Genomic DNA, 7,242 nt, shown 5'->3' on the forward strand with positions numbered 1-7,242 from the left:
GATGTGCGTGTGTCTGTGTGTTTGTGCGTGCGTGTGTGTGCGTGACAGAGGTTGCGGCTGTGTGTCCGTGCCACGGCTCCAGAGACTGTGGGCTGTGCCAGAGGTGGAACACAAAGCGTTCTGTCGAAGGCAAGGTGACGGGAGAGCAACAGGAAACTCTGCATGGCGTTTCCCCTGAAAACTCCTTTCACTGTGCTTTCTTGCTGGTTTTTTTCTGTTGCTTTATCGTTAAATCATCAACAGCAAATTAAAGTAATTATTGTAATGAACTCACTGACAGACTTATGGAAGGCCAGCTGGATTGATGCTTGTTTTTATAACATCACTACTGGTGTTGGCCGGACTGAGAGCTACAGATGCAGCGTGACCTGATTAATGTGTACTTCTCCTCTTGTCTGTGTTCATGTGTCTGTCCATCACTGTGGGTTTGTGTGTTCATGTGTCTGTCCATCACTGTGGGTTTGTGTGTTCATGTGTCTGTCCATCACTGTGGGTTTGTGTGTTCATGTGTCTGTCCATCACTGTGGGTTTGTGTGTTCATGAGTGACTAAATGTATGTGAGTAAATATTGTATAATGCTGATTTACATTTTACATGGTACTTGCCAGCAAAGCAGCACATACAGTGCTATATCGTGAAGTGTTACCTTAGGTAACGTGTGTGTAAATGTGCGCACGTCTGTGTATATACAGTGTGTGTGTAAGAAAGAGGGAGCGGTGGTGGCGGTGTGTGTTTTTTCTGTGCGCTGTGTGGCGTGAGCTGACTGCAGCGCGTCTGCATAGCCCTCTGCGCCACACAAGGTTGCTCTGTGTGTGTTCGGCCCTGCAGACAGAGGGGAGGCCGCGGCTCACAATCACCACCAAGCACATACCTCTGCTCTGAAGGCAGCCCCACCAGGCCTCACCCAGGCCGGCCCAGTCTAGCCTTGCCTGGCTCAACACGGACCAACCAGACCCCTCCTCACAAGCACCATTCTGAAGAGTACTGTTGGTTTTCTAAGAGGGTCCCTGTGACATGAGCTAATAAAACACAGCATGGAAAGAGAGAGTGAAAATAAAGAAGATAGATAAATAAATGAGAGAGAGAGAGAGAGAGAGAGAGAGAGAGAGAGAGAGAGAGAGAGAGAGAGAGAGAGAGAGAGAGAGAGAGAGAGAGAGAGAGAGATGAAGGGGGAGAGAGAGATGAAATTAAATTGAAATTGAAGGGGAGAGAGAGATAGAGATGAAGGGGGGGGGAGAGAGAGAGAGAGAGAGAGAGAGAGAGAGAGAGATATGAAGGGGGAGAGAGAGAGATGAAATTGAATTGAAATTGAAGGGGAGAGAGAGAGATAGAGATGAAGGGGGAGAGAGAGAGAGAGAGAGAGAGAGAGAGAGAGAGAGAGAGAGAGAGAGAGAGAGAGAGAGAGAGAGAGAGAGAGAGAGAGAGATGAAGGGGGGGAGAGAGAGAGAGAGAGAGAGAGAGAGAGAGAGAGAGAGAGAGAGAGAGAGAGAGAGAGAGAGAGAGATGAAGGGGGAGAGAGAGATGAAATTAAATTGAAATTGAAGGGGAGAGAGAGATAGAGATGAAGGGGAGAGAGAGAGAGAGAGAGAGAGAGAGAGAGAGAGAGAGAGAGAGAGAGAGAGAGAGAGAGAGAGAGAGAGATATGAAGGGGGAGAGAGAGAGATGAAATTGAATTGAAATTGAAGGGGAGAGAGAGATAGAGATGAAGGGAGAGAGAGAGAGAGAGAGAGAGAGAGAGAGAGAGAGAGAGAGAGAGAGAGAGAGAGAGAGAGAGAGAGAGAAAGAGAGAGAGAGAAGAGAGAGAGAGATATGAAGGGGAGGGGGGGCACGGGGGAGTGTGCACACCTCGGTCCAAAAACAATATTTTGACTGAAACTTTAGCCATTCCATCTGGCTCTTTTGAAGGATGGATTATGACTGGTGCCATTGCTAACTTTTTATTCACCATCTACAGTACAGTACACATGACATTAAGAGAATGCTATTGGCTTGTTCTTGCCTGTTGAACGTGCTGTAGAAGTGAGTGTGAGACAGACGCTAAATTGAGTACGTTGACTATCAAAACCTACCCATTTTAAAGTTTTTAAAAATACACATAAATATATTGCAGGGAAACATACACAATTTCTAATTGTTTTAACAACTATCAATGTTGTAGTTGCTAGATATAATTTTTTTTATTAAAAAACAACAACATTCGGGCATCAAAATGTAGACCTATTTTTTCTACAGTTCAAGTGACCTGCTGTTCTCTCTGATGGGCTAAACAACAGGAAGCATTTTCAGGTGTCCATGGTAACAAAGCAAAGCAATTACCTTTGCTCGTGCCTTCTCCAAAACCCACTTTCTTCCTCTCTCCTGCATTCCCTCTCCCCCTTTTCTCTCAATTCTCAGGCTGAGCACTCCTTAACAGGAAGCTTTTATTTCCTAATTGTCCAAGAGGCGCTCTGCCTCAGGCGGGGGGGGGTAGATTGAGGACCTTTCCTGTCTCTCCACCCCCTTGTTGTGGGACATAAATGGACCCATATCGCCACTGTGTATTACTGTGGTAAATTCTAACATCGACATTAGTAAGTGTAGAGCATCTGAAACGTACTTCTGACTGTCATATGGATGTGAGGATGTGGGATTCATAATATTTTGACCACCAAAACAACATGGAAATTATAGAACCCACATGATTACACATGTTATAATCCTAGAACAGTGTTATATAGGCTGTATAACTTACAAGTGCAGTTTTCTTAGCAGCTGTGGTTCCAGTGAAGGCCTGTAGATCATCTCAGTCCGCTGTCTTCATCTTGAGTGAGTCAGGCTGGGGGCCTCAGGCACCGTCTCTAAAGTGACGGCCAGGCCGTCGCAGCGCCAGCCGCATCGCAGCGCCAGCCGCATATCTCTGTTTTAGGGAACACGTCAAAGATATTAAGCAGCAAAGTAAGAGAGGAGAAATTGAATGACTGCTTGATTAACTGAATCTCATAAGCTTTCATGAGTAAATTAGACTGAACTCACAATATCAAAATGAAACTTGATTAATATTCACGCTCCAAGTTTTAATTATTGTCTTTAGATACAACCACTGCATTCAATTAAACCAGAACACTTTCTCTCCTCGTGTCTGTGTTCCTCTTGGAGCGTGTTCATCCTTGACTAAACCTTTGTGGCAGATTCTTTGGTTTGAAAGCCAACAAGAAGTGATATGGTGATGAACTTATGATGCCAATTGAACTTAACTTAAGGACGCACCACATTCAATAATGTCAAATTAGATGACTGTATGATCTTGACTGCCTTTCAAATGACGCCAACCAAGAAATTGTCTCATGATATCATTTTTGAAGGAGTGTTATTTATAGAATCTGTGAAGATTCGTGTCTTACTGGAGAACATTAAGTAGTTCCATAATGAGTTGAAGAAGATGTATTTTGTTTTTAGTAAAAATATGAAGATACGGGATGCATGCATATTTCAACAATTTTCTTAATTCATTGGACCTGTACAACTATAATTGTATTTGATTATATAATTGTGCATTAATTCTATGTTTAAGACCTTTACTCAACATATTGTACAGTCAACCAAAGTTTGTGAAAGTTAGACCTTTGTATAACATGATGTCCTTACTCTTAGTGTGCCAGTATCCACGCATCTACCACTGAATATGGAAATCCTCTCTATGCATGAACATATCTGATTATGTGTGGGCATACACAGTTTGAGTGCTTTTGTCTGGCACGAGTTCTACATCTCCACATGGTAGACTTCTTTACTGTCTGTGTCGACAGAAAGAAACTGACCACAGTAAGTGCTCCCCAAACACACAGTATGGAAAACGTAATTCTTCTAAATGAACCTACATTTTTCATTTCCATGTGTGCTTCCATATTTCAGAATGCAGGATGATATAACTGTACCACATCAACCTGCTTTTTGGATGTGCGACTGAGCGGCCAAGGAAAACGCTAGATGATATACACTTGAAGTCACAAGTTTACATACACTTAGGTTGGAGTCATTAAAACTCGTTTTTCAACCACTCCACAAATGTCTTGTTAACAAACTATAGTTTTGGCAAGTCGGTTAGGACATCTACTTTGTGCATGACACAAGTAATTTTTCCAACAATTGCTTACAGACAGATTATTTCACTTATAATTCACTGTATCACAATTCCAGTGGGTCAGAAGTTTAAATACACTAAGTTGACTGTGCCTTTAAACAGCTTGGAAAATTCCAGAAAATGATGCCATGGCTTTAGAAGCTTCTGATAGGCTAACTGACATCATTTGAGTCAATTGGAGGTGTACCTGTGGATGTATTTCAAGGCCTACCTTCAAACTCAGTGCCTCTTTGCTTGACATCAAAAGAAATCAGCCAAGACCTCAGAAAATAAATTGTAGACCTCCACAAGTCTGGTTCATCCTTGGGAGCAATTTCCAAATGCCTGAAGGTACCACGTTCATCTGTACAAACAATAGTACGCAAGTATAAACACCATGGGACCACGCAGCCGTCATACCGCTCAGGAAGTTCTGTTTCCTAGAGATGAACGTACTTTGGTGCAAAAAGTGCAAATCAATCCCAGAACAACAGCAAATGACCTTGTGAAGATGCTGGAGGAAACAGGTACAAAAGTATCTATATCCACAGTAAAACGAGTCCTATATCGACATAACCTGAAAGGCCGCTCAGCAAGGAAGTAGCCACTGCTCCAAAACCGCCATAAAAAATCAGACTACGGTTTGTAACTGCACATGGGGACAAAGATTGTACTTTTTGGAGAAATGTCCTCTGGTCTGATGAAACAAAAATAGAACTGTTTGGCCATAAAGACCATCGTTATGTTTGGAGGAAAAAGGGGGGTCTTGCAAGCCGTAGAACACCATCCCAACCGTGAAGCACTGGGGTGGCAGCATCATGCTGTGGGGGTGCTTTGTTGCAGGAGGGACTGGTGCACTTCACAAAATAGATGGCATCGTTAGGAAGGAAAATTATGTGGATATATTGAAGCAACATCTCAAGACATCAGTCAGGAAGTTAAAGCTTGGTCGCAAATGGGTCTTCCAAATGAACAATGACCCCAAGCATACTTCCAAAGTTGTGGCAAAATGGCTTAAGGACAACAAAGTCAAGGTATTGGAGTGGCCATCACAAAGCCCTGACCTCAATCCAATAGAACATTTTTGGGCAGAACTGAAAAAGTTTGTGCGAGCAAGGAGGCCTACAAACCTGACTCAGTTACACTAGCTCTGTCAGGAGGAATGGGCCAAAATTCACCCAACTTATTGTGGGAAGCTTGTGGAAGGCTACCAGAAACGTTTGACCCGAGTTAAACAATTTAAAGGCAATCTTACAAAATACTAATTGAGTGTATGTAAACTTCTGACCCACTGGGAATGTGATGAAAGAAATAAAAGCTGAAATAAATCATTCGCTCTACTATTATTCTGACATTTCACATTCTTAAAATAAAGTGGTGATCCTAACTGACCTAAGACAGGGAATTTTTACTAGGATGAAATGTCAGAAATTGTGAAAAACTGAGTTGAAATGTATTTGACTAATGTGTATGTAACTTTCAGACATCAACTGTATGTCTGTCAAGTCATTCTACTTCATGGGTTATTGACATTCTCGGAAGGAGAATCATTCACTCTTTTACTCTTTGTTTCTCCTCATTATAGAGCTTTTTGGAAATACAATGTTCTCTCCCTGTCTCTTCTCCTTGGTCAGATGGGCCAACATCCAGTATCTATCTATGTAATAATAATGTCATGATGTTTTAGTGAATGTAGAATACTAACTTACTGGTTACCAGTAAACAACTACAGAAGTTCTCCAAGAACTCAATAAATCAGGGCAAGAAGCTGAAGCCCTCACAATGAAAAGAGCCCATCCCAAGGAGCCAAGAGGGCTATTAAGTCCACAACTGGAGAAAACCCTTTCCATCCATGACAGATAGTATGACTCTGCGGACAGATGTCTACAATATACTTATTTAGAGAATATGATGACAAAAGAAAACGGATCCATTTTGTCAAATGAAAGTACCGCAACCTACAGAAACCATGGGGAGTTCTTTGCCGCCCTGGGAAAACAAAGTCTCAGACCAGAGGTTTAGGGTGTTGCCTCTACTGTCAACTTTATTTAACATGATATAAGACAACTCACAATATGGACTACATAGATAGCCAAATGCTGACTATGTCAGGGGAAAAAGTGAAATGTCAGTTGTTTTGCTTTGGCAAATATGACAGCCACAAATGTACTGAACAAAAATATAAAAGCAACATGTAAAGGGTTGGTCCCATGTTTCATGAGCTGAAATAAAATATCCATTCTATGTTTTTTTACATATGCACAAAAAGCTTATTTCTCTCAAATGTTGTGCACAAATGTGTTTACATCCCTGTTAGTGAGCATTTCTCCTTTGCCAAGATAATCCATCCACCTGACAGTTGTGGCATATCAAGAAGATTATTAAACAGCATGATCATTACACAGGTGCACCTTGTGTTGGGGACAATAAAAGGCCACTCTAAAATGTGCAGTTTTGTCACACAACAAAATGCCACAGATGTCTCAAGGTGTGCGGGAATGTGCAATTGGCATGCTGACTGCAGGAATGTCCTCCAGAGCTGTTGCCAGAGAATTGAACATTAATTTCTCTACCATAAGTTGCCTCCAACGTTGTTTTAGAAAATGTGGCAGTACGTCCCAAACGTAGACCACGTATAACCACGCCAGTCCAGGACCTCCGCATCCGGCTTCTTCACCTGCAGGATCATCTGAGACCAGCCACCTGGACAGCTGATGAAACTGAGGAGTATTTCTGTCTATAATAAAGTCATTTTGTGGGGAAAAACTCATTCTGATTGGCTGGGCCTGGCTCCCCAGTGGGTGGACCTGGCTCCCCAGTGGGTGGGCCTATGCCCTCCCAGGCCCATTCATGGCTGCGCCCCTGCCCAGTCATGTGAAATCCATAGATTAGGGCCTAAGGAATTTATTTTAATTGACTGATTTCCTTATATGAACTGTAACTCAATAAAATCTTTCAAATTGTTGCATGTTGTCTTTATATTTTTGCTCAGTATAATTAAACAAGGTCATTCCAATTATAAGCTTTCTGTGAAAAAATACCAAGATGTTTGACATGAGCATATTGCATAGCTGAAGTTCAACAACAGTATAAACTGTATTATAATAAAGATTTGAGGAATAATTTACAATGTAAGCCTTTCT

The sequence above is a fragment of the Coregonus clupeaformis genome, chromosome 16 (genome assembly GCF_020615455.1).
Source record: "Coregonus clupeaformis isolate EN_2021a chromosome 16, ASM2061545v1, whole genome shotgun sequence".
In the NCBI taxonomy this organism is placed as follows: Eukaryota; Metazoa; Chordata; class Actinopteri; order Salmoniformes; family Salmonidae; genus Coregonus; species Coregonus clupeaformis.